Raw genomic sequence first — 27,650 nt, 5'->3', positions numbered from 1 at the left:
TCCCAGGTAGCTCTTGTGATCAGCTTCAGTCCTTGCTTCCCCTCTTACCTTCCTCCCCTGACTCAACTGTCTCTTCTCTCTGCACCACTTTCAGGATGTCTTTCTGGAAGTCAGCTTCCTCCTCCTGTACTCCATCTGTTTTCTGATCTCTCACAACTTTGAATTGGAAATATTCTTGGTTTTGCCATGCTAAGAGTCACCCTTCACCTTCAGCTTCACTGCCAGCTGGAAAATTCGTTTCATGTCACCTACCACGAGAGAGTAGAATTGGTCCAGCTTATCTTTCTGCATTGGCCATAGATGGTTAGGTAGCCAGCCTAGGATTGACTCTCCTTGGTTCAGATACCCATTTCTGGTTCAATCAGCTCTGCATGGTGGAGAGTGGGTGATTTCTCTTGGAGAGGGGTGTGGGGAGTACAAATAAGGCTTGGTCTTCTCAGCACTTTTCCAAACCATATTGGTCTAAGGGATGGAGAAGGAGACTTGAGGATGCAGATGACAAAAACATTTGCTTTATCATCAGGATGAAGGTAGGAACTAGAGACAAAATGTGCTTGAACTTTCAACTGGAGGCTGGTTGAGGTTCCAGCTTCAAAGAACTGTGGAAAGGAATGGGAGAAGTAAGGACAAGGCTATACTACCAGAAAATACAGCCCTGAAAACTAAGCATTTCACCCACAGTTATGATCCTTCCATCATGTGCAAAAATCCTTACTGATATCCTTCATATTCAGAGTTATCCAACTACTATCTAACATATTACTTAAAAATTATAAATATTATCATTTAAAAAAATCAACATTTACTGGGTGCTATCATATGCCAGGTGCTAAGATAAGTCCTAAACATGCATTTGTTATTTAGACCACATAGCAACTCTGGGTCAGAGAGACCCTCAAAACATCACACAGCCCATATGGCACAGACACCAAGCAATCTGAACAGATACCAGAAACAACTGGTAAGGCCATGCAGGCGCACACAGGTTTAACGATAGATCTAGGCGTAGTTTCTATTATAATCACCATTAGTAAATGAGGAAACTAAAACAGAGAAGGAAAAACACACTGGCAAGACACAATGCTGGGTATCTGAAATGGGGAATCTAATTCCAGATTCTTCACATTCCTACCTACAAAATTTGGAGCCCAGAAGAGTCACCCACGTTCCTGAATTAGCCAGAGTTGAAGTAACAGTACATCCACTGGGCACAACAGTGGTTGGACTGTGCAGAGGCTTACAGCCAGAGTTTATTTATTTAATGCCAGAACCATTGTTTTAACAGGAATGCTAATCAATTTCTACTTTAAGATTCACTCCAAACATTACACTTTCCTTGCAACCTTTCCTGAGCATCCCCACCCTGCTCCATACACAAAATGAGAGTCACGTCTTCCTTGATATCAGGAGCACTTTATACACATCTCTAGCAAAGCATTTCTTACATTATGTTGAAATTATGTATGTGTACATTCCTCCAGGAAGACTGGAAATCAAGGATTAAAGGTTTTCTGACTCTATGTCTAGAGTATCTAAAATAACATTTGGAAGAGAGCAGATACCTTATAGATGTTGCTGGATGGATAAGAGAATGAATAAATGGCCAACATAACCAATCGCTCATGGCAGAATGCTGTTCTTATACCATTCAAACATTGTGAAGAGAAAGTCAGATAAAGTCACTTGAAGAAACATAAACATCTAATAAAATTTATATTATATTCATTTATTATTTATGTATTTATTCATCTACTTATTATTACACTCTACTACATTTTTGGAAAAAGTGATCAAATTTATTGACAAGGAAGATCATAAAAGTCACCTGGCCTCAAAATACACATTGGCATTGTTTTAAAATCTTGGTGAAAACATAGCTGTTTTGCTTCAAAAAAATTTTTTATTAGGTGTTTCTTCTCACATTGTCCTTCCCTTGTCTCTGACTTTCCCTTTCCCCACCTCTTAACAACACACAGCACTCAGATGCTACTTCATTTATTTCAATTCCATTTTAGTAGATTAGTCATTTACCTAATGGAGCTGGTCTCTCTTGTTTGGAAAGCAAACATACTGAAAAGTAAATACAACTGAACAGATAGGGTAACCACGTCCGGTGGCTGCACCTGCTATTCGGACCACTTTCCACGGGCAATTTGAAAAATAACTGGCAAATTCTCTACCTTCTAAAGGTAGAGTAGAAAGAGACCTGAAATACGACTTAGGGAATCTCAGTCACAACCAGGGCTTTGATCTTAAGAGCAGTGTGACTGTTGGCTGGTCACTTTCCTCTCTGGGTCTCATTTTCCTGGTCTTTCAAAAGAAGGTTGGACCAAATTACCTCTAAAGTCCTTCCCATCTTAAATTCTATACTCGTTTACTTAATAGATATTCACTCAATCCACTTTGAGTAAGGCACTCTGTATGGCACTGCCAGGGACAGGGTGGTGCAGACAGCATGGCTTCTGCCCTCTCAAAAGGGCTTGAAACTAACAGGAGAGCTTACACAGGATCAAAAACATTCCTGAAACATATGTGTTAAATTCATTTGGTTTAAGGCCATTTAGCTTATGTTATAAATCCTTTTCAAGGAATGGTCTTCATTAAGTCCTACAGATTTATACTTGTATATTTATTTAACTAAACACTTGATGAATCTTAAGTAATCTGGAAAGCTCTTCTAGGGCCAATTTAAGATAAAAGTAGTAAGTGAGGGAAGCACTTTCTCATGGTGGGTGAAATTTTTTTTCCTCTTCCTTCTCCTTCACTTGGCTTATGGAGTTTAACTACTATTCCAAGTCTTAGAACATGAATCACACAGATTCTCCAACCTCCTAGCTCCAATAAGCCAACAAAAGAACTAATTGTTCACCTTCTTCTCATGAGCTTTCCAAATTCAGCACTGGAACTCAGCTCTGAGACCCACCTGTTCTGAGATGGGAAAATGTAAGGACACTATAGATTGCATTTGTGCTTAATGTAAATTTATTTTCTTTCAGCTGTGGTATGAAGCATTTCTCCAGACTTCATTTCGGTCTTAATTTTTAAAGCAGAAACTTGAGATAATGGCTACATTGTGTTCTCTACACTGATATAACCATGGCGATATCTCTTTTTTTTAATTTTTTAATTTTTTTTTAACTTTTTTATTGATTTATAATATCTCTTTTTTTATAGTAGTAGTTTGCACAGAAAAGTTCACCAAATAGCCTATGAAATATTATTTTTAATATATTGCCATATTTTGGTCTGTTTAAAGCAAATGTTGTTTATGACAGTTTCCAAATTACTTTTTTTTTCTGTTATAAAGTCTTAAAAGGTCACAAAGAACCAAAATTCTAATTTCTCAGAAGTCCTTTTATCCCACGTTAACCATCTGCAATAAAACAAGCATCAGATGTAGACTCACAAGATATTGCCACTCTAACATTTGGAGTAGAAATATATGGCAATCAATTTGAGTTAAGTGATTAAACATCTTTTTTAAGAAATAAAAAACAATTATTTTAGTAGTTACCTGAGGGAAAAAACAACATACGGAAATCCAAATATATACAAAAGATATACTTGTGATAATTCACTTTACAAAAAGATTCACAAGAAAATTACATTGAATATTAATTTTGTCTAATACTTTGAAAGAAAGTTTATTAATATAAATTCTACTTAAATAAAATTTTAGTGGCACTTATCTATTATGGAAATCATGATCTCTGGCATTATTATACTATAATACTCTTACTTTACTACTTATCATTTACTGTCATATAATCATAATTAAACTCTCTGGATTTCTATGGACAATCATTAAGTAATTGAATGTTATGGAAAAATCTTACTACATTATGTACTTAAAAGTAAGTAAAGATGGGACAATAAAATTTTTAAAAAGACATGTAGATGGTAAATGTCCCTATGCTGTACATGCCCCAATCTCTGCAAAAATGTTCACTTTTTGTAATTATTAAAATAATTTCAATTAGATATTCAGGGGAAAAATGCCCTGTTTTAGTGTGTCCTACCATTTGCAATTTTAAAATCTGCCCGAAAGACACATCAATATTATAATTACACATTTAATGATTTATCATGCTCTTCTGATAAGTAAAAAATATTTTTTGTTAGCAAACCTCTAGCCACAATAAGCTTAACAATATACTAGTAATCATATTTAGCCATTAGATTTAATTCTATGAAAGTGCTTAGGCTGTCCTCTTTTCCCAGCTACAGAGGACATAGTGAAGTCATTAGTGTTTTGTTAGAAACAAGGATGTTACCGATGGTAGTGCCAAAAAAAGAAGAAAGTAAAATAAATATGCTGTATCAGCAAGAAAAGGGGTACCTTAGGCCAGTGGCTTTCAATGTTGGTTGTGCATTAGAATCACCTGGGAAGTTTTTAAAAATCCCATCCTATAGGCTACATTTATTCTAATTACAGAGATACTGTGGGTTCAGGTCCAGACCACTGCAATAAAGCAAATATTGCAAAAGAGTAAGTTTTTTGGTTTCCTATTGCATATAAAAGTTATGTTTATACTACAATGTAGTCTATTAAGTACAGAATAGCAGTATGGCAAAAAAATGTATATACCTTAATTTTAAAATACTTTATTGCTAAAAAATGTTAACCATCATCTGAGCCTTCAGCAAGTCATAATCTTTTTGCTGGTGGAGGGTTTCACCTCCATTTTGATGGCTGTTGACTGATCAGGGTGATGGTTCCTAAAGGGTGGAGTGGCTACAGCAATTTCTTAAAATAAGACCACATTGAAGTTTGTCCCATCAATTGACTCTTCCTTTAATGAACGATTTCTCTGTGGCATGCAATGCTGTTTGACAGCATTTTATCCAAAGTAGAACTTCTTTCAAAATTGTAGTCAGTCGTCTCAAACCTTCCTGCTGCTTTAGCAACTAAGTTTATGTAATATTCTAAATTCTTTGTTGTCATTTCAACAGTTTTTACAGCATCTTCACCAGTAGATTCAATCTCAAGAAACCATTTTCTTTGTTCATCCAATAAGGAGTAACTCTTCACCCATTTAAGTTTTATCATAAGATTATAGCAACTCAGTCACAGCTTCAGGTTCCACTCCTAATTCTAGTTCTCTTGTTATTTCTACCACATCTGCAGTTACTTCCTCCACTCAAGTCTCGAACCCATCAAAGTCATCCACGAGGGTTGGAATCAACTTCTTCCAAACTCCTGTTAATGTTGATATTTTGACCTCTTACCATTAGTCACGAATATTCTCAATGGCATCCAGAAAGGTGAATTTCTTCCTTCCCAGAAGGTTTTCAGTCTACTCTGCCCCAGTTCATCAAAGCAATCACTATCTATGGCAGCTATAGCCTTGTGAAATGTATTTCTTAAATATAAGACTTTTTCCCCTTTTTTGTTTTATGTAGAATTATTATAGTTTGACCACACATACACATTATATTGCATGTAAATACATATATATAGTATACTGCACATTTTTTCAGTTTTCATATATGTACTAATTATTGTTTCTAAGAATAGATTAGATCTCTAGCTTTTTAAACTTATACAGTTATCAAATGAATAAAGCCAACTACAAAATAAGAATCAACAGAATGCAGTTATCCAATCATAAAGAACAGTCAGATGTGCTTATACATATTCAAGAAATAAAAATGATAATTAGTTCATTTGTGTCCTTATTACTATTGTTATTATTTTTCAGATTCCTCATATAAGTGATGTCATATGGCATTTTTCTTTCTCTTTCCAGCCCACTTCACTTAGAATGACAATCCTCAGGTCCATCCATATTGCTGCATATCTTAAATATAAGACGTGAAACTTGAAATTACTCCTTAATCCATGGGCTGCAGAATGGATGTTGTGTTAGCAGGCATGAAAACAACAATAAAGTTATTACTGTACATTTCCATCAGAGCTCTTGGCTGACCAGGTATATTGTCAGTGAGCAGTAATATTTTGAAGAAATCTTTTTTATCTAAGTAGTAGGTCTCAATGTTAGGCTTAAAATATTCAGCAAATCATGTTGGCAACAGATGTGCTGTCATCCAGGCTTCGTTGTTCCATTCATAGAGCATACGCAGAGTAGATTTAGTGTAATTAAGAGCCGTAAGATTTTCAGAATGGTAAATGAGCACTGGCTGCAACTTAAAGTTACAATCTACTTTAGCCCCTAACAAGAGAATCAGCCAGTCCTTTGAAGCTTTGAAGCCAGACGTTGACTTCTCCTCTCTAGCTACTAAAGTCCTAGATGGCATCTTCTTTCAATAGAAGGCTGTTTCATTTACATTGAAAAACTGTTGTTTAGTGTAGCCACCTTCATTAATTATCTAACATCTTCTGGATAATTTGCTGCAGCTTCTACATCAGCCCTTGCTGCTTTACCTTGCACTTTGATATTATGGAGACAGCTTCTTTCTTTAAACCTCATGAACCAACCTCTGCTGGCTTCAAACTTCTTTTGCAGCTTCCTCAGCTCTCTTGGTCTTCAAAGAATTGAAGAGAGTTAGGTCCTTGCTCTGGATTAGGGTTTGGCTTCACGGAATGTTGTGGCTGGTTTGATTCTCTATCCAGATCACTCAAGCTTTCAGCAGTAAGACTGTTTCAGTTTCTTGTCACTCATGTCTAACACCTCTCATTTCCTTCCAGAAGTTTTCTTTGCATTCACAACTTGGGTAACTGGCACAACAGGCCTAGCTTTTGGCTTATCTTGGCTTTCAGCATGCCTTCCTCACTAAGATTTATTATTTTTAGCTCCTGATTTAAAGTGAGAGATGTGCAACTCTTCTTTTCACTTGAACACTTAGAGGCCATTGTAGGGTTATTAATTGGCCTAATTTCAATATTTTGTGTCTCAGGGAACAGAGGGGACTGAGGAGAGGGAGAGACATGGGGGAATGGCCGGTCAGTGGAGTAGTCAGAACATGCACAACATTCATTCCTTAAGTTCACTGCTTTATCTGGGTGCAATTCATGGCATCTCAAAACAATCACAATAGTAACACCAAAGATCACTGATCACAGATCACCATAACAAATATAATAATAATGAAAAAGCTTGAAATATTACTATAATTACCAAAGTGGGATGCAGAGAGAAGACATGAGTAAATGCTGTTGGAAAATGGCAACGACAGACTTGCTTACTGCAGGGTTGTCACAAGCCTTCAGTATTTGCAAAGTGCCATAAAGTGAAAAACAATAAAAGGAGGTATGCCTGTGAATCAGAATCTCTGGGGGTGCAGCCCAATTATCAGTATTTGTTAAAGCTCCCAGAATCAATTTCAATATGCGGCTAAGGTATGAACTGGAGCTATAGAACAGACAAGTGAATAAAGAATCTGAGCTCTGACTGCCTTCATACATTTCATTTTCAGTACACCACATTTCCGATGTTACCAAATAAAATATTCAGCCACCTGGATTTTTTGGTGTTGAAAGTCCTAGTTTCAAAAAAGGCAAGAGCCCCAATTCCTGGCCTGCTGGGGGCTTGGGCTGTTGTCAACCTAAGAAGGGTTCTTCCAGGAAAGAGCTGATGCCCTTCAAGAAGATGAGGGCCATCTGCTCCAAGCGCCCACACCAGCAGCACGGCACCCCATCTAAGGTCATCTGCTTAATGTGGCTTGGTCCACGTGTAGTCTGGCTCACGAATGGATGCTTTATACAAGGGTGATAATGGTTTTCACTTCCTGGATTACAGGAGTCTTCCTATATGTTTATTCTCAGCCCCGAAGACCTGCTCTGACAATTGTCTGTCAATTCTAAGTACCAATGACCCTTGAACAATTGGGTGGGGAATAGGGGCATTGACCTTCCAAACAGTCTAAAATCCAGGTATAATTTAGAGTTGGCCTTCCACACATGTGGTTCCTCCTTATCTGTGGTTCCACAACCGCAGATTCAACACACTGGGATCATGTAGTGCTATAGTACTTCCAAGTGAAAAAAATTCATGTGTAAGTGAACCTGCACAATTCAAACCCCTATTGTTCAAGGGTCAACTCTCTATCTCTAACCTAAGCAATGCCTGGCATTTCATGAAAGACGAAAATAGAGGTGAAAATTCCCTAAGTTACTATCAAGACAGAAATGATCAAAAACAGTGCTACAGACATATAAAACTGTACTACAAATAACTACACACAAAATGTCCTTTGTTATTTTGATTTCAAGGCTGTAAATCTAACTTATTTTTTTTACTTGGACATAATGTACCTTTCACTTTCTTTTCTGACTTCCCTCCCCACTCCCGTTCATGTCATTAATGTTCTTTCCACTTACTTTTAGAAATTTACCCAGAGTGTCAAGGTACACCATCTTTAAACTAGTATTCCTACTAAATAACCAATGATGATTCTAAAAATATATGGACATCTCTGTAGGTCTTTATCTGATGGTGGTTTCAGAAGCAAATATATTATTCATCTCGTAAAAGAACATATTTAATGGTAAGCAGTAAACAGAAGCAAAGAAAAAAAAGGTAAGCAGATATTATTGTATTATCCTATTTCCACAAAGTAACAGGGACAAATGTAATCAATAAATATCCAAAATAAATAAAATTGTTTAAGTAATCCCAGAGGATTGAAAAAAAGGATTATATTTTTCAGAACTTGAGCCCCACTCCAACAGTATAAAAAGTGTCTAATATTATTACCTTAAGATAAGAAAAATTAACCAGAAACAGACACTGGAAAATCCACCTACTAGAGAAATTTCAGTAATGTTTATTTGTTATATATCCTTAGGCAAGATTATTAAACTTTCTTAAATCCAGTATTCCTACCTGTCCAACAATAATAATTCTTGAGGGACATAATTGCTTCACAGAAGAGCACAAGCTATGGAGTCAGGAAGATGTGCCATTAAATTCCACTTCTATCAAATACTAGCTGAGCAATTATAGGCAAGTTAATTAACCTTTCTGAGCTTCATATATTTTTTAGGTGAAAAGAAGAGTGAAAATAACCCTTAACATAGAGGGTTATTTAAAAGGTTAGTAAGATAACATTAATAAAGTACCTAGTTAAATACTGGGAGCAGTCTAAGCACTTCATAATTGGTATTGATTATTATTTCTCATAAAGTTGGAATGCAAAGATTAGTAACTGTAAGATCAAATATTGGACCCCCAATTCTTAATTTGTTCCACAAACATTTATTGAACCTTGAAGGATAGAAACCACTCTGGAGAAAAAAATATTAACTTGGCTTTCAATCAGCAATAATTTAGATGAGACATGGGACACATACATACATAACTATTGGATCAGGCAGTATGTCAGGAACTAAGTGCCTAATAGTTGCACAGATCAAGTTTTTTTAAAACAGTGGAAGACGAGTCCAGCTAGAGCAACTCAAGAGACTAGAGTTAGATCTTGAGGGAGTTGCATGAGCCAAAATGTGAATGAAGGACATCCAGGTGGGACAGATGTGAATTAATCAATAAAGCAGCCAAAATAACAGACAGAGTTTACTTAATTTGGTCATATTTCTGACAGAACAGAAATGATCAGCAGTAATTCAACTGCTAAACAATTACTGTGGGTCATCCTAAAACAGTCAATTTAATTTCAAGCTTACAGAGTCAGTCAAAGTAAATCCAAAATAAACTAATATTTTGAAAACCAAAATATGGAAGCATTCTATGTAACTCTAAGAAATGATCACTGAAGAACACTGAGGTCAAAAGATGCCATGTGATTGAGGATATCAACTCTCTCAATAGCAATTGAAATTGGTTTGTTTCTTTTAATAGAACATTAACTGGAAATCAAAGTGAGTTCTACTGACAGAAATGTCACTTGGTAAACATTTGCCATACATTAATTTACCTCTTTAGCAATTAGTTTTATTTTAAAGGGGCAGGATTTAAAGGATTGGGAAGAATATAAGAATATATTCTAATGATCTTATGCCATATGACCCTGTGCCATATGTGATCAAACTTAAATAAACTGACTTAAAAAAAAAGATGTCATTGTTTGCCAACAGTGTGGATATAACCCTTGGAACCTAAACATTCCAAATATTGGAAATGAAGTCATAAAAGTAGTTCAACCGTGCAGAGATTTAATATCTTTTTAAAGACATAGACCTGGGAGAAAGGGATTATCTGTTCATATGGTCAGAGTAAACAAGCCACTTTTGGGCCCAACAGATGGAGGCTTTGAATCTGGGGAAGAGAAAGCAGAGAAGAATAAAAATGCAGAGCTTAAAATGACCATTGGACTATGTTTTAAAAAAACCTTCTTCCCTACTCAGTGTGAACTCAGAGGCTCCTTATTACAAGTATAAGAAAACACAAAAATCCTCTGAATTTCTCAGAAATTTCTCAGTCTATATTATTCATTCATTAATAAGTATGTTTGATTTTTTAATATGCATATTTAATTTTGTAAAAACTGATTTAAGAGTCAGTCAAAGTAAATCAAAATAAGCTAATCTGCTTTTTCTATTTTCAATAATTTATTTCAGTGCCTTTAGTATTTTATCTTGGTAAAACTATGCTTTACAAGAAACAGTTTTTATGATATTTAACAAAGAACCAACTATAAAATGAAAACTGGATAAGAAATTTGAAGACCATGACTTCTTAACTTGATCAAACGAAGGCCTCTTTTTCACTGTAACAACTACTATTTTCTCCATACATACACAAAAATTGTTATCAATAGTACCATCATGTTAATATTTTGAGTTAATATTTAATCAAATGACACTGAGAAAATAGTTGAAATCTAGGTATTGTAATACAACATAAGACAGGTTAAGTGCCTTGCAGTCTCTCAGACTCATTCTTGCTTGAAAAATAGAGCAAAAATAAACATTTCATTTGTTCCAGACACCATATAACAATTTGGGCCCTGGTGAAGAAATCTGTCTAATAGTTTAATCATTTTGTGTCAAAAAATTTTTATTTTATAAGCATACAATATATAGGCTCAATATTTATTGTACAGTTCCTAAAAATAACTGTTCATTATTCTACCCAGGGATAAAATGTTTAAATGCTGTGAATTTGAAACAAGGAAGCAAAAGTGAAACTCTGACCCTCCAGTTCCCATGAATATACCTAGGCCAGTTTGTCCTCCCAACACCAACCCCTCTTTAAGATTAACCTAACCCATCGTCTTCTCTATGGGACCCTCCTTGATTGCCTCTAGTCCAGCTAGCCCAAGCTGCTTAACCATTCTGTATTTATCTTCTCTAGCAGTTGTACTTGGCTAAATCAGTGATCATGTACCTATAACTGAACTAATCAAGACCTAGTTATAAAGAGGAAAAACAGTTAATAGCTCCTAAGTGATCATTGGGTGCTGAGCTCTCTGTTCCTCCCTTTTATGTGGATCAACATTCCAATCTCTCAACAATCCTATTTGGGATGCCCTATTATTAGCCCCATCTTATAGCTAAGGTGATTGAAGCATGAAAAAGATAAGCAATCTGCCCAAGGTCATGCTGCAAGTAATCCGCAGTGAGAGCACATCAACTCAGATTTTTCTAACTTCAAAATCTGTTCTCTTAATGACTGTGGGGGGTACTTCCTTTTCTTAGGGTTTTATTATATGCTTAAGACCTAAAACTCCTTTGAGATGTAATTCAGAATTTATAAGGAGCAGCATTTATGAAAAGAAAGCAGTTTAACCGTCTTTTTAAAATAATGAATTGGTTTTTCTTTTCAAATATTTAGCCATTATGTAATGAATTTTCAGCATACATTATCATGATTCATTTATATCTATGGAAATCAACATGATAATGTTTCACATTCACCATTCAAACATCATGACCTGATATTACAGTAAGTCAACAATAAAGTATTCAAAATAATTTAATTTAAACTCTATCTGGCAGAGTGTTCATAGGTAAATGATAATTCAAGTCAAAGCAAGGCAATTATTCATCTAAGGGTTCCATATGAACAAAGAATTTTAAATTTGAAAATCAAGTTATCGTTCTTTCAAATGTTTACATATATACAAATGTTTGTGTGTGCGTATATATACATATATATATAAATGTATCTATATATAAAAGATTTCCTCCTTCCTTTGAAAAACATAAAAATGTAACAGTGATGCAGAAAATATCACAGTAAGGAACTGATAAAGGAGGAGAATTTTCAGTTGATTTTGAGGCAACCTCTTTGGAGCCAAATACAAATGAAATGGTTTTCTGGTTTGATACCCCCTAGTTGTGGGATCTTACACAAACCACTTAACTTCTTGGTCTCTTAATTACTCCACTTGTAAAAATGGTTTATTGAAAGAATTAAATGTAATTATGTATGTGAAGGTGCCTTTAACAGTGTTTGGTACATAGTTGACATTAAATAGTTTGTTCTCGTTAAAACAGTCACACTGCCCAAGGCAATCTACAGATTTAATGCAATCCCTATCAAATTACCCAGGACATATTTCACAGAACTAGAACAAATCATAATAAAATTTATATGGAACCACAAAAAAAATCAGAATTGCCAAAGCATTGCTGAAGAAAAAGAAAGAGGCTAGAGGAATAACTCTCCCTGACTTCAGACAATACTACAGAGCTACAGAAATCAAAACAGCATGGTATTGGTACAAGAACAGACATATAGACCAATGGAACAAGACAGAGAGCCCAGAAATGAACTAACAAACTTTTGATCAACTAATCTTCAACAAAGGAAGCAAGAATATACAATGGAATAAAGAAAGTCTCTTCAGCAAATGGTGTTGGGAAAACTGGACAGCAGCATGTAAATCAATGAAGCTACAACACTCTCTTATACCATACACAAAAATAAAACCAAAATGGATCAATGACTTAAACATAAGACAAGATATAATAAACCTCCTAGAAGAAAATAAAGGCAAAACATTATCTGACATACATCTCAAAAATGTTCTCCTAGTGCAGTCTACCCAAGCAATAGAAATAAAAACAAGAATAAACAAATGGGACCTAATGAAACTTACAAGCTTCTGCACAGCAAAGGAAACCATAAGTAAAACAAAACGACAACTTACAGAATAGAAGAAAATTTTTGCAAGCGACGAAACCAACAAAGGCTTGATCTCCAGAATATATGAGCAGCTCATACAACTTAATAAGAATAAAACAAACAACCCAATCCAAAAATGGGCAGAAGACCTAAACAAGGAATTCTCCAAGGAAGAAATACAAATGATCAAAAGGCAGATGAAAAAATGCTCAATATCACTAATTATCAGAGAAATGCAAATCAAAACTACAATGAGGCATCACCTCACATCAGTCAGAATGGCCATCATTCAAAAGTCCACAAATGACAAATGCTGGAGAGGCTGTGGAGAAAGGGGAACCCTCCTACACTGCTGGTGGGAATGCAGTTTGGTGCAGCCACTGTGGAAAACAGTATGGAGACTCCTCAAAAGACTAGGAATAGACTTACCATATGACCCAGGAATCCTGCTCCTGGCCATATATCCAGAAGGAACCCTACTTCAAAATGACACCTGCACCCCAATTTCATAGCAGCACTTTTTACAATAGCCAAGACGTGGAAACAGCCTAAATCCATCAACAGATGACTGGATAAAGAAGAGGTGGTATATTCACACAATGGAATACTATTCAGCCATAAAAACTGACAACATAACGCCATTTACAGCAACATGGATGTTTCTGGAGAATGTCATCCTAAGTGAAGGAAGCCAGAAAGAGAAAGAAAAATACCATATGAGATCACTCATATGTGGAATCTAAAAAACAAAACATAAATACAAAACAGAAACAGACTCATAGACATAGAATACAAACTTGTGGTTGCCAAGGGGGCAGGGGGTGGGAAGGGACAGACTGGGATTTCAAAATGTAGAATAGATAAACAAGATTATACTGTATAGCACAGGGAAATATATACAAGCTCTTGTGGTAGCTCACAGTGAAAAAAAAAGTGACAATGAATATATGTATGTTCATGTATAACTGAAAAATTCTGCTCTACATCTGGAATTTGACACATTGTAAAATGACTATAACTCAATAAAAATGTTACAAAAAATAAAAAATAAAAAAATGTTAAAAAATAGCTCCCTTTCTTTTAATTTTTCATGCATTTGTTGATCCACTATTAATGTTCTAGACATGGTTCATTCCCTGGGAATACAGAGATTTTCGAAGACGAGTGAGATTCCTCCAAAACAGTCAACAGTTTAGTGGATAAGAACAATCAGAAAACTTACATATAAAACACAACATACCCTGTGCTGGACAGAAACGAGCACAGACTGGAGGGAGGACCAGGTCGGGGTCAGGGCTCTCAGGGAGGGGATGGGCTTAAGGGGGTCTTAATGGGTCAGACGAGGATTGGGGTGGGTCTGGAGAGGGCGATCCAGGCTTGTGAATGTTCACGGAGACTTAGAGTGAGGTTCTTTACTTACGTCTTCTCATTTCAACCTCACAGCAAACTTGCAAATTACATATAACTATTCCCACTTTTGAGGTGGTGACATAGCAGGACCTGGAGAATGCTTATCAATGTTTATAAGTATGAATACCAGAGAATAAATAAGGATGACAATCATATGGTACTATGATTCAGAGCCATGGCAAAAGAGGATAGTTGACTAAGACCAGCTGGGCCAGAATCTCAACCTAAGTGAAGGAAGAGACTAACATCAACTCTATTCCAGGCCGGAGTACGCTATTTCTAAAAATATCGAAAGTTGTACTGGAAGTCCCGGGAGTGGTGAAAAGTTTGGGAATGTCCCTTTTAGCTAAGAAAACCTCCCCTCATTATCCCACATCTATCTTTTCCCTGGTCCAACTCAATCCAGCAGAGAAGGCAGGCACTCATAAGAGGCTGCTGAACAAACAGAGACTACCCAGTTTCAGCAAAGCTCATACTGAATTAAGAGAACAAACTCAAACACAAAGGGTGGACAAAACCAAGTGATGCAAATCAGTTGGCTTTATGTTATCATATTGAAAGACTAATATTACCCATTCATTAAGAAACAAAAGCCAGGGTGAGTGAGCAAACCAGTCAACCTTCAGATTTTCTTGCCTTCCAGGAAAGAGTTACATATGTCAACATTGACACATCAGAGCTGGTTGCTATTTAGAAAGAAATTCATGTTACACCCACCAAGGTTTTTGTTCAAGTTATGAAAATATTCCCTATAGAACAGCGGCTTCTGCACAGTTAGGGTCATGATCTAGGTTGAAGTAAATAAAAAATTTTTCCCACTTTTACAAAATCAAGTATTTCTGTCCATCTATGTGGGTTTAATTTTATAAAGGACTCATGTATTTTATTTCTTTGAATGTCAATTTAAGAGTCTTTGAGATAAAAATACGAAGAGGTTGATCAGCTCATAGAATAGAAACAGCGCTTGCTTTAGACATGCCTCAGTTAGGACCCAAGTGATGTCACCAAGCCCCGGTTTTCCTACCTCGCACTTCTCTCTTCCATATGGGCTCCCTTCTCCTCTTGTTGTTGAAAGATGGCTTTTGCAGCCCCAAACCTCGCACCTCTTACCTTCACATCCAGTGGGAAAGGCAAGCCTTTCCCCCAAGAGCACCTCCATAAGGCTCTGAGATATAATCCAGTTGGTCTAGCATGGACTGCACCTACCCCAGAAGAAACCAATCATTATGGCCACGGAAATGCAACATGTTGAAAACCCAGGAAAGCGAGGGGCAAACAATGAATGCAGTGTTCCTGTTCATGAAATACAGTTGAAGAGTTGTCCAAAGGAGAAAAGGGGGAGAATAAAAAAGCACATCAAGCTGATCTTCAAGGGATGTTAGGTAAGAAACAGGGTCACCCTCCCTGTAGATTCTGATTTACAGCAGATCATCATACTACTTCAATAGCAAGCTTTATTTTTAAATGCTGTCTTTCCTGTTTTCTCATATGTGCTCACATGTATTCCTAATACCTGGAGTCATCGTCACAATTCAATATGCTTTTCTCCTTTTCTATCTCTAAAACCATCTGTAGGCACCCCTTAATACACTTTAATCAAAATAGGACATTAAACTATTCAATATCATGGGTCATGTTTTTTTCCCACTTGAGAAAAAGAAAGCATTTCTATTTTTGAGAAAAAATTTCTCAAACTTTTCTTGGTTATCTTCTTCCTCTAATCACTTCTCAGAATCCTTCCCTGACATTTCCTCCGTTTTTGCTTAAGTGTGAGGGTACTTTCAAGGCCTGCATTGAGGATTCTTTTATCACTGTGTATATATCCCTAATAAGTCCATCCACTTCACAGCTTCAAGCACTATTCAGATCCATTTCTCAAATTCTGACTCCTTTTTGGTGCTCCCAAAGAGCACCCCTTTCCTGGTCTCTCAAGTTGCATTCACCTAATATTTATAAAGCACCTGCAATATGCCATTCATGACTTGATATGCTAGAGCAACAATGAAGCAAAAGCAAGACTTGGTTCCTGCCCTCAAACAGAAGTCATTTTGGCATGAAAGGCAGGTGCAAATGTAACTTAATGCTACAAAAGGAGAAGAACAGGATGGACTGGTAGTCTCTGGACCCACAGTGTTAACTGTTTACTAGGTGCCTCCATCTCCAGGTTTTGCAACATCTCAGTATCTGCAGATTCTAATCCAACATATTCTCCCCTAAATCATGTTCTATATTCAATATCACATTGGTGAAATCACAAACCACACAATTTCTCAAGTTGGAAGCTTCATCTCTTGCCTCTCCTTTCCTCCTAATGGATCACTAAATCTTACTGATATTTATTTTCTGAGTATCTCCTGCCATTATTGCTCTCTGTATGCAATATGCTATAGTCAACTTCAGGCTCCTTGAATTTAATATACTCTTTCACATGCTATTCCAAATGCCTGGAGTCATCTTCACAAAGTAATCTGCCTTTCTCCCTTTCTAGCTCTAAAATTTTTGTATATATCCTTTGTCACACTTTAATAGAAATAGAACTTTATTCAACATCATGGCTCATAGTTTTTTCTATTCCCTAGCCATAAAAACAGTGTTTGGAACATGGCATATTACCATTAAATACAAAATGAATAAATGAATGAATGAATAAACAAATGAACATGTCTGCCCTACCATTTCCTCCACCGGGTTAAAATAGTATTTTTGGTAAGTATTTCACATCAGGTAAGACCACATCTCCACGACTATGTACTATGGTGGTTTTGAATTGCATCAACTTGGCTAAGGTGTAACTACATTTCTCAGAATCCCCTTTCTGGATGGTTCTGGCTTACAGTAGTTCAAAAAGAAACTTGTGAGAGATTTAGAGGGCAGAAATGAGGCAGTAGCCACGATACTTTTGAAGGTCATGGTGGTTAGAAGTGGTGAAATTCAGTTACACAGGTATCAGCAAATTCCTATTTGTTCCCACTCTTAACCACTCTGTGTTCTTTTCTTTCAGACTGCTTCATTTGCTGACCAAAAGCAAACCTAAGCCCATCACCATAAACCTGGGTTCAAACTCACAGAGCTGGGCATATCAAGCTTCTAGAGTTCTCTGCAAGCTCAGATTTGTCCATCGGCATCCATGTTTCACAATGGCTGATTATTGTCTCTGCTCTGACCCTCCAATTTCCCTTTACAGACCTTTAATTCCCAGCTCTTTCTGCACTGTGTAGAGTCCATACCTATAACATATTCCTTAATCCATATTATTCACATAGTGTTCTGCTTTTTAAAAACAGATGCAAACTATTTACTGAATATTTGCCACCAAATATTGTTAAATACATGATCTGGCAACATACCACTTTCAAATTATAATGTCAGAAACAAATAACCAATATTTACAATTCTCTTAGGGATTATTATATGAGACACTAGAGTGTAAATTTTTTGGCTTATATTTCTTAGACAAATGATAATAGCAAATAAAATCTTCAGTGTGAGACTGTGATTAAGCAGCATTTTACAAAAACCTGGTGTAAAGTGGCAATGATACCATTCAACATCCTGGATTAGATCCCTTCAAGAGACACTGATAATTTATAAGGTCAAACTTTAAAATTTACAGATAAAGGTAGTTCAACACTGCCACTGAGACACACATCTCTTGACATGTACAACTCTGAGGGCATAGTTTTGAAGGTCTGAAATACCTAGTTGGTTTGATGATTTAGTCAGTCGGCATTTGTGAATACATTTACTACCTTACCAAAATAGATTTTCAGAGTGAAACTTTTGAAGTACTTTACAAATTCTTTCTTTTGGCATTCAAGTGTCCTGTAGTTCTGATATTACTATTTCTTGAAGACATTATTCACTGTATTTTATAGTGCTAGGTAGAGCCTTGATTGTCTGCAGAAACCTCACTCTGATATTGATCTCATCTGGGATCTTACTCTGGGAGTTTGTTTAGGAGCTCAGGCCTTTTCATTTAGGTCTTGGAATTCTGACTCTGGTCGTTCAGTCATATACACTTCCACATCATCTGCTGCCATTCGAAGAAGGGACTAGTTAATTTCACTTCTACATTTTTTTCCTCTAAAATTTTCATAATGACTTGTATGAACCTGCATTTTCTTCCTGTTCTGATCTGTGCAATCTTTGTGCTGAGCCTATAGCTCAAGGATTTTACTTTAGCTTGTTTTGTATTTCCTACTCTTTAGAAAGGAAAGGTTTCTCAAACAAACAGGAAATTGACCATGTACCGTCATGACCTCAACTAATTCTGAACATGACCTGAAGAGTGTAACACCTACCAGAACTTAAAGCACTAGTATTGGTAATGAGAATCCTTTACATTTATTACGTGTTACAGTTTTTAAAGTGCTGTCATATATATGTCAATTAATCTTCATAACTCCCACTAGTGATTGCTTATTTGCCCCCTACTGTATACACAGCACTATACTAGACCTTTATGAGACTATCTGATCCTTCCAATGCAATGAAATAAAATTGTCACATATGATGAAATTGAAATGTACATTTTTTAAAAAGTGGGCATCAAAATGCTTTTTAGGGTAAAAATTACCTTGGGTGGGGAGGGGATTATCTTGATAAACAACTGAGAATAAAATTTGGAGTCCTGAAAGTTTGACTATCAGCAGGAACTCAAGGAAAAGAGGGAGAGATGGTCAGGGAAATGGGAGAAAGCGGGCACTGTGAGGTGGAGCGGAAATGTAGAAAGGGTATCCAGGGAAACCTCCCCGATGTGCCCATGAGAAACAAGCATCTTAAGGGATTATCAGAAAACCAGGGGAAGATCTTGAATTTTTCTGTTTGAGCTAATTTTACTTGTATCTCAAGGAACAGAGAATTTCTAGCTGTTGTGCTAGTATTTATATAGGGAAATTATATACAGATAGGCTAAGAAGAGGGGCAATTTGAGATCAGAGTTTGACACAAGTTTGTCTGACTTGTGCTTCTGAGATGGGTCTGAGGTCACAGGCTGATACTCCACCAAAGACTCCACCTCCCCTCTTTTGACTAGACCCCTTGTAGCCAAGGATGGGGAGAACTCATTTGAGCCAAAGAAGACTTAGAAAAGCTTTTTCCTGTGTTAAAACAGAGCCAAGAGCAGGGATAGCCCTGTATATTCCACAGGTGAGCTTCCTGCTGAAGGAGTCTAAGAGACTGACTAACCTGGTTAGTTACTGGTTGACTAACCTTCCTTGCTCCCAGGCTAAACAGTGGTGCTTAGCTGCCCAGATGTCAGGAGACCAGGGAGATATCTTAGAAATATTTCCAGGATGTAGGAGATGTTGCAAAGCTCCTGGAAACTCTTGGGAAGAAAGAGATCATAGGTTCACTGCCTTTTTCAGCCAAAGGAATTCCTGGAGGGGATACACAGAGAAACTTCAGCCCCATAGGAATAAATGAAGATGATGGTGTCCCCAAAGGGATATATAGTAAACACCCAACACAGCAAACTTCTGTCCTTAATTATGGGTGTTTTGTTTCCCCAAGCATCCAGGTTCACACAACAAGGGACGGTGGACATGCCAGACGTTTGAGTGTGATGTTCTACCTGTTCAGTTCACTGGTCGATTCAGCCAGTGAGTTCTCATGGTGTTCCTGTGGGTTCTCAGCAATGAATGAATAAAACCCTTGGGGACGCAGCATTGTCTCATTTAATCGTCATGACACATCTACGAGACAAGTAACATTATTATGCTGATTCTACAAATGAATAAATGGAGAATAAAAGAAGTAAAATAACTTGTCAAAGGCCACACAGCCAGTCAGGTGAATCAGATCTATCGGATTTCAAAATCCACACTGTGACTATTTTGAGAGGACAATGAACTTTCAAAAGCTCCTCATTAGACTATGAGCTTGAAGCTGATAGGTGGGGTCTTAGTAATCTTTACGATCTTTACCACTACACACAAGCACAGTGCCTAGCACCCAGTGCCCTGTCATTTCATTCATTCATCAGCAGACTTTTACTGAGCCCTGATCCTGAGTTCAGCACAGTATAGGTCCCTGGGGATACGCAGCATGGTAAGATGCACTGGAATGAGTTGACTTTATCTAGCACTGAGAAGACAGAATAATCATGTTCTTGGGCTGATTTGATAGGGCAGGGCCTACATAGATAAATAAGATGACACACAACTTCCTACTGGGAGATGTCACAAGGCTGGACACTGAGAAACACTGGACAGAACTTCAACTCAGCTCTAGACAATGGAGCTATAAGCACGACCTTAGACTTCTAAGGGTAGCCAGGTTCTAACACCCAGGTAGCTAGCCTGGGTGTGGGATCTGCATCTTCAGTTAGTGGAGCATTGAATAGACTCTACCTTTTGGCTATTTGATAGAGACCACAGAATGCTTGAGTGCCAATCCTGCCTTGGCCACTTAGTAGTCCTGTGACCTTGAACAAGTTGTAAGATGAGATAGTAAGAGCATCACTCTTGTAATATTGTGAGGCTGAGTTTAATGTTTAAACATTGAGAATGTATACATGTTAGCCAATATCAATTCAAGCCTCACAGCCTGACACCGACATCCCACCACACACTGCAGGATGCCTCAGCTTTCACACTGTGCCCTCCTTGTCTTCACACGACATTCATGAGATCATGTACTGTCACGAGAAATGATTGAAAGATACCACCTTTGAGAGTGTGCCAGCGGATGCAATTACTATACCTGTTCCCTGGCTGACTATATCACAGGTTAAGAATGTCTTTGCAAAACAGGAAGACATATCCAGAACCAGGACTAGGGTGAAAAAGAGTAAGGTCCATAGACCTCAAAAGTGAAGGAGGCACTCAGACTGAGGATCATGCAAGCACATCTGCCCACGGCTTTAAGAAGGAAAGCTGCAGGGCTAGGATTTCAGAATTTGAATTACTGTTGGGTATATAGTTTATATAAGAATAATTTATTTTCTAGACAAGTTGTAGTTCTCAAAAGTCGTAAAAATTGAATTATAGCTTAAAAACGCTGGGGGAACCTGCTACTTAAAGGAATTAACTGGTGAGTGCATTTGTAGAACCAAGAATCCTTTAGAGAATAACTTATTTTTAACCAGAAACTTGATTTGCCTACATTGTATTTGGTTCTACATTCTTCCTAAAAATTGCCATGTGTTATGCATGTAATATTTGTTTTCCTGATAGCAGAAGAAGTAAATTTATGTGAGGAAATCTATGTGCAAGAAAAATGCAGCCTTGAGGGAAACATCAAAAGGTCTCCAAAAAGTGATATGAATTTTTCTATGTTGTTGTATACCAGGTTCCTCCCCCAGGGGGAAAAAAAAACTTTAAAGTGTGCATCAGGGTTTTGTGAACTCTGTAAGAAAAATGGTCTTGCTAGAGTTTTAGCCACATGGTAATCCTCAAAAAAAAAAATCCTTTATCTTTTTAAATCCACTCTTTTTTTTTCCTATTTTGTGAATATGTGTTACTGTAAAATATTCTCTTTTTCCTTCCTTAGCTCATTCTGTGGTCCTTTTTTTTTTAACTTCTTGAGTTGAACACAGTACATTAATTTTCTATTTCTTTTGGATAGATGCATTTAATACTACAGCTTTAGCTGCATCTTATAAGTTTTGCAATTAGTGTTTTCCTTTTCAAGTTCTAAATATTCTAAACTTTTATTAGATTTCTTCTTTGTTCCATAACATATTATGGGTGTTTTTTAAATTTCCAAACATGTAGATTTGGAGAGAGGGATAATCTTTTTACCTAATTATTTTGCTTTGTGGTTGAAGAATGTGGTCTGCGTAATATCAGTTCTGGAATTTATTCAGTTTTCATTTGTGACCTTCAACAGACTCACATTTTGTAAATTTCCATGTACCATTGGAAAAATTAGGTATTTGGTAATTGTTTTATGCATGATTCTAAATATATTTTCATTGGATAAACTTTGATCATTGTTTTGTATATGGAAGTGATATGTGAGTTATAATTTCCCATTTAAATTACAGATTGGTCAATTTCCCCTCGCAATTCATTCAGTTTTTGCTCTCTATATTTTTGAGGATTATTTTCTTAGGGGAATACAGTTTTCTGATTATATATTCCTGGTATATATATATATATATATATTGCTATTTTCTATGTAATGATACTGGCTTTTTTGTATGTTTTCACTAATAATGCTTTTTGTCTTCAGGGCTATTTAATTTAAATTAATATCATTGTATCAGTTACATTTTGACTTATAACTGCATAGTATATCTTTTTCTATCTCTTTAGGTTAAAAATTTCTGTATAAATCTCTCTTAGGTATACCTATTATAAAAAAAGCATATAACTTAATTTGTTGTTGTAGTTTTCATTTTTGCTTTAAAGTCCAGTCTAGAGATTCTAGGAAGATGGTAGTGACAGTGACTATATAGTTTTCAATCTTACTGACTCCCCACATTAAAGCAGACACAGCAATGTAAATAGAAAAATCAAAGATCCATGGGCAACATTTACCACAAAACTAGGCAACAAGGTATCCCTAATATAAGCAAATGCGGACAAACCACCAACAGCCGTGAGACTCACATGGTATTGACATCTATATTAGATTTACACCAGACTTTTAACAGCAATATTATATTCGTAAAGAAAACTGAGTACCATCATTAAGATATTTAAAGAAATAAAGTAAGAGCCAAGGTCTACATATTCATTGAAACTGACTTTAGAGAATGTAAGACACAGATGAACTATAATCAACATGTAAGAATGAATGGAATACTATTCTAATGGGCCTTTCCTGAGGAATTTACTACAGAATAAGTTTCAAACAATCAAAATGAATAAAAACTAAGAGTAAATAAGAGCTTGAGGGAGTGTGGTGTATAGTGGATAAATGCTCCCTGATAATGTAGATACTGTAAACTACTTTTAAAATACTATCAGAATGGTGAGAGATAGGTACCAAAAAACCTAGAACAAATGTATATTACATGATGAAGGATTCAATTTAAAGTCACAAACAAGTCAAAAATGTCCTATCAACACTTCTATTCAATACTGATATTCTATTCAGTATATCAGTGCTCCAAGCCAGTACAAAGTGCAAGGGAAAAAACAACTAATTAAAAAGTAAGAAAAAAATGTAATTCAGACATGACAGTCCAAGAGGTGATACAAACTATTAGAACTAGTAAGTATTCAAAAACTTCTGGATATAAAATAAATATATTAAAAATATATGTTTCCATGTATCAACAAAAACAATAAGAATATGTATTTTTTTCAAGACACCTTTGAAAACAGCAACCAAAACTTACATGATATCTAGAAACAAATATAAGTGAAGATATATAAGACTTTAATGTAGAAAAAAATCATAAAACTTTATCCAAAAACTCAAAAAGTGATTGAAATAAAAGGAGAGTTATACTATGTTCATGGATGAGAAGATTCAACATCATAAAGATATGAAGTCTCCTCAAATTAATCTATAATTTGACATAATTTCAATTCAAATCCTATTTAAAAAAATGGTCCTAAAATTCACAATACAGATCAAATGGCCAAGCATTTTTGAAAAACAAACTAGTGTCCTCACCCTACCAGACATCAAGATTCATAAGAAAGTTGTAGTAATTAGGATAGCATGGTTTAGGCAGCAGAGTAGATCAACAGACCAAATGAATGGGTCAAGGACCAAGAAAGAGAGACACATAAATAAAAATTTGAACCCTAAATCATAATTGTTTTAGTTGGTTTTATTCTAGAGTCTGACATCCACTATTTTGTCAGGGCTTAGATTTCACTATTATAAGGTCCTGGACTAGAATTGGATCTATTCTCCTAGAATCATAACCTTGTTATACATAAAATAACTTTACATTTCAGAGTGTTCAGTTTTCACACAGGCTTTTTTTAGACTATCCACTAAGGTAGAGTGGAAAAACTTTGGCACGGAAGGCAAGTATTAATCGCAGTGTTATTTTTTGTCAGTGGCTCATTGTGAGTGACTCCACCCTTCTTTTCTCATTTGAGGATAAAATGCAATAATATTCACAAAAGCAACTCAAAAATTCTCAGGTATCCTACTGTCTCACAGCCAAAAGCAATAATAAAAGTAGCTGTTGGACCCTTTATCATAATCCAGACATTCTACTGAACATTTTATATGAATTATAGGAGTAAATCTTGGAAACAACCTTATGAGCAAGGTTCAATTATCATCCTTACTTTACGGCTGGCACATTGAGGGTAGAAGGAATTAAATAACTTTCCCCAGATCAAGGTCAATTAGATAGTAAGTAACAGAGATGGGACTTATATCTATGTCTGTTGAACAGCAGCACCTGGTCTCTTCATTACTTCTCCACAGTTTTCCTATAAAACTGTGTCATCGCCCTATTTGAAACTCAACTGGTACATTTTCAGTCTTAAAATCAGAGTAAAGGAAAAATCATATAATCTGAATTAATAAAAACCAACTGATTATCTCTCTCCAAAACATCTTTATGGTTCTAAATCATCTTTATTTTCTAACAGAATTTTTAGTCTGCTGGCAAGAAATGCACAGGTGGTCAGCAGGCACTTCTGAAAACCAAACAAAATTTTAAAGTGTGAGAAAGTTGGAAGGATGCTGTTTCCTGAAACAAGAGTCAACTCCTAATGCCTCATTTATGGACTAGGTCTTACACTGACACATGAAGAAGCTCTTTTAATTAACTGCTTGGAATTTAATATCTTCACATACGCAAGGCAAGTCGACTTGCCCAGGCAACCAGATACACTAAGCTTTGTATATTAGTTCTGCTCTTTTGGCTTCTGAATGAAACCTCTAAGTCATAGGCATTAAGGCTGTCTTCGGTAAGTGGTTTTTCACTCAAGTGATCTTCAGGAAAATTAGGATATGCTAACCAGTGGCAGAGAATACAAGGTGACCTAGCAAATTAAAACTTAACAATAATAATATTAAGCACAAGAGCCCAAATAAAGAGATCCAGGAGATTAATTTGCTGAGTGTCTTGTGGTCCTCACTAAATGTGGACAAAGAGGTCTTCAGAGCCTTGCCAAAATATGAAACTAGCTATTAGGCAAACTATTAAAATGTGTATCTGTTTTTGCACGGCTTTTTCAGAAACCATTTCAAAGAAGTTAAGGTGAGTTTTGCCACCTTTCTATAGTGTTGAATTTGAAGGCATATCTTTGGTCTCAGTAACACTGCCAAACTCAGGTAGTTTCTGTATTTGTCTTAGTGGTCCCTGAACTTTCACTTTAACAAACCCAGAGTAGTTTTTCCTAAACACAGAATATTATTTCTACTGATATTTTCCTTCAAGGAATTTAAGAGTTTCACTTCAGATAAGCGTAACACTTTCTAACAGAATTTCTTAGTTGTATCATTTACACCTTTAAATTTTTCTTAAACATTTTATTTGAGCTATTTCACCTGTGCCCACAAACTATATTTATGAGACTACAATCACCTTAAGAGTAATAAATATAATAATTCCTATTCATTTGTAAATTCCCCCCATTAAAATTCATAATTCTTCATGTAAAAGTTCTACAAAGCTCTTCTGTCCTTCATAAAATTTAACATAGATTATAACCCAGAAGAGATAGGCAGTAATTTACTTTTTTGTGTGGAATTAAATTTCTTTAATTAAAATTTCTAAAGATTTAACTCTATATATCAAATCTTATAACTTCCATTTTCCCCTCATTTAACGAATATTTATTGAGTTTGTACTATGTTCCAGAAACACATTAATACTACGTTTCTTTTGAAACAATTTTTTCACAGTTACAGAAAATAGTACCATAGAATGTTATAGCTAGAGACAGCCTGGGAGTTACTAATTCAATACACTTATTTTACAGAAGATGAGGGAATTTTGCAAGAGTTTGCAAAAGTAGTGTCGGGCCTAAGGGGAAATAGTTGGTTAGTGCCACAATGGGAACTAACACCCAGAACTCTTGACTTTGGTGCCAGGATTTCCCCCATCACAAATTACTTTTTAAAATTTCTAGTATATTTATGGGTGAGAGTTCATCAGAATATGCCATTTATTATACCTGGAAATGGTTATTGGTTGCTGCTTGTTACAGAAATTCTACTTAATAGAAGAGAAATAAATCTGTATTAAGAACATTTATAATCACAGTCAAGAGAGGTAAAATTATTTGTATCCTTTGATTCAGTAATTCTACTTTTAGGGATTTATCCTGGGGAAATAATCCAAGATACACACAAGGATTCATATACAAGACTCGCTGATGCAGGCATTTTATCAAAATATCTAACCATAAATTATGTAACACCTAAAACTTAATTAGTATAATGTTAAGCTTTAAAAAGGTAAAATTGTATACAGTCTAATTTCAGTCCAGTAAAATGAAATTAGATGCATGCAGTAGGACATTCTAGTCTGAAGTAAATAGACCAAACTCATAACCGTGGTTATTTCAGATTAGTAGGATATTGCCAACAATTTTAATTTTTTTCACTTTTTCTGCATATCCAATTTTATAAGACAAACATGTATGCATGTACACTAAGAGGAGTGAAAAGGAATGTTATCTTTAAAAGAATACCTCCCAGTCAAGGTAGGCCCGGCAGACAAGCAAGCTGAATGGACACCACAGGAAAAAAAAAGTTGATTTAAGTGAAGTCAAAACACCTCTCTATTTTCAACTTTTTAATGATTGCTTTGCTACTGGCCTGTCATAGTTATCTTTTCTTTCTGAACTGAACTTGAGGGACATCCAGAGAGTAAGAAATGCTCTGAGAAGATAATGATCCTTGACAGCCAGGTCACCTATTCCTGGCAAGAAGTCCCTCTCTTCTCTTTCTGCACACTCTCAGCCTTACCACCCCAACCTGCATTTGAGATCATGAGGCAAACCTCATCATGCCCCTAAATAGCTGTGATCCCAGGTCACTGTGTATAATCCAGACTCTGATCCCTATATGCCTCTGTACATCCCCTAATCGGAACCAATCTCACATTCCTTCATGATTCCAAACCCTTCCACTGCAGCCTGAGGAAGGCTGCTTGGTCAGCAGCAAAATATCTCACATTGCCAACCTCTTCTTCAAATATCCCCTTCAATATTTTTTAATTAAAACATATCCGATTTACAATATTGCATTAGTTTCCAGTGTACAGCACAGTGACTCAGTTACACATATATATTCTTTTTCAAATTCCTTTTCATTATAGGTTATTACAAGATATAGAATGTAGTTCCCTGTGCTATACAGTAGGGCACTGTTGTTCAT

The 27,650-nt window shown here is 36.0% G+C and overlaps 1 protein-coding gene across 25 annotated transcripts in view; it reads right to left on the bottom strand.

The window, feature by feature from the left end:
- The window catches only part of PAH (phenylalanine hydroxylase), a 361,485-nt gene that overhangs the window by 253,723 nt on the left and 80,112 nt on the right, over positions 1 to 27,650 (bottom strand). For 24 of the 25 annotated variants that reach the window (XM_072973153.1, XM_006205894.4, XM_072973150.1 and 21 more), the window contains 2 exons: positions 4,340 to 4,462; positions 49 to 599 (listed from right to left, as the gene is read on the bottom strand). The gene's annotated coding sequence lies outside the window, so the exon portion shown is untranslated. The remainder of the gene's footprint in view (positions 1 to 48; positions 600 to 4,339; positions 4,463 to 27,650) is intronic. The other variant, XM_072973144.1, reaches the window with a different exon arrangement.

This window comes from Vicugna pacos, chromosome 12 (genome assembly GCF_048564905.1).
Source record: "Vicugna pacos chromosome 12, VicPac4, whole genome shotgun sequence".
In the NCBI taxonomy this organism is placed as follows: Eukaryota; Metazoa; Chordata; class Mammalia; order Artiodactyla; family Camelidae; genus Vicugna; species Vicugna pacos.
The sequence above is the reverse complement of the archived record's forward strand: the minus strand, read 5'-3'. Positions and strand labels throughout refer to the sequence as shown.